The sequence below is a fragment of the Ovis aries genome, chromosome 2 (genome assembly GCF_016772045.2).
Source record: "Ovis aries strain OAR_USU_Benz2616 breed Rambouillet chromosome 2, ARS-UI_Ramb_v3.0, whole genome shotgun sequence".
Lineage (NCBI taxonomy): Eukaryota > Metazoa > Chordata > Mammalia > Artiodactyla > Bovidae > Ovis > Ovis aries.
In genome coordinates this window covers 122,971,270-122,972,936 of record NC_056055.1, presented here as the reverse complement: position 1 = coordinate 122,972,936, position 1,667 = coordinate 122,971,270, and the positions used below count along the sequence as shown (strand labels likewise).

Below are 1,667 nucleotides of genomic sequence, written 5' to 3'. Positions count from 1 at the left end.
CGCAAAAAAAGAGAAAACTACAGGCTAATATCACTGATGAACATAGATGCAAAAATCCTTACTAAAATTCTAGCAATCAGAATCCAACAACACATTAAAAAAAAAAAACATACATTATGACCAAGTGGGCTTTATCCCAGGGATGCAAGGATTCTTCAATATTCGCAAATCAATCAATGTAATACACCACATTAAAAAATTGAAAAATAAAACCCATATGATTATCTCAATAGATGCAGAGAAAGCCTTTGACAAAATTCAACATCCATTTATGATAAAAACCCTCCAGAAAGTGAGTCTTCCCTGGTGGCTCAGATGGTAAAGCATCTGCCTGCAATGCAGGAGACCCGGGTTCGATCCCTGGGTTGGGAAGATCTCCTGGAAAAGAAAATGGCAATCCACTCCAGTACTCTTGCCTGGATAATCCCATGGATGGAGGAGCCTGGTAGGCTACAGTCCTAGAAGGAACATACCTCAACATAATAAAAGCTACATATGACAAATCCGCAGCAAACATTATCCTCAATGGTGAAAAATTGAAAGCATTTCCCCTAAAGTCAGCAACAACACAAGGGTGCGCACTTTCACCACTACTATTCAACATACTTTTGGAAGTTTTGGGCACAGCAATCAGAGCAGAAAAAGAAACAAAAGGAATCCAAATTGGAAAAGAAGAAGTAAAACTCTCACTGTTTGCAGATGGCATGATACTCTACATAGAAAACCCCAAAGATGCCACCAGAAAATTACCAGAGCTAATCAATGAATACAGTAAAATTGCAGGATATAAAAATCAACACAGAGAAATCCCTTGCATTCCTATACACTAAAAATGGAGAAAACGGAAAGAAAAATTAAGGAAACAATTCCATTCACCATTGCAATGAAAAGAATAAAATACTTGGAATATATCTACCTAAAGAAACTAAAAGACCTATATATATATAGAAAACTATAAAACACTGGTGAAAGAAATCAAAGAGGACACTAATACACGGAGAAATATACCATGTTCATGAATGGGAAGAATCACTATAGTGAAAATGAGTATACTACCCAAAGCAATCTATGGATTCCATGCAATCCCTATCAAGCTACCAACGGTATTTTTCACAGAACTAGAACAAATAATTTCAAGGTTTGTATGGAAATACAAAAAAACCTCAAATAGCCAAAGCAATCTTGAGAAAGAAGAATGGAACTGGAGGAATCAACCTGCCTGACTTCAGGCTCTACTACAAAGCTACAGTCATAAAGACAGTATGGCACTAGCACAAAGACAGAAATATAGATCAATGGAACAAAATAGAAAGCCCAGAGATAAATCCACACACCTATGGACACCTTATCTTTGACAAAGGAGGCAAGAATATACAATGGAGTAAGGACAATCTCTTTAACAAGTGGTGCTGGGAAAACTGGTTGACCACTTGTAAAAGAATGAAACCACAACACTTTCTAAGACCATACACAAAAATAAACTCAAAATGGATTAAAGATCTAAATGTAAGACCAGAAACTATAAAACTCCTAGAGGAGAACATAGGCAAAACACTCTCTGACATACATCACAGCAGGATCCTCTATGACCCACCTCCCAGAATACTGGAAATAAAAGCAAAAATAAACAAATGGGACCTAACTAAACTTAAAAGCTTCTGCACAAC

At 36.7% G+C, this 1,667-nt stretch overlaps 1 non-coding gene across 1 annotated transcript; it reads left to right on the top strand.

The window, feature by feature from the left end:
• Positions 1–300: 300 nt before the first annotated feature.
• On the top strand, positions 301–372 carry TRNAC-GCA (transfer RNA cysteine (anticodon GCA)). Its single transcript has one exon. It is a non-coding gene; the product is annotated as a tRNA-Cys (tRNA).
• The last annotated feature ends 1,295 nt before the right edge of the window (positions 373–1,667 follow it).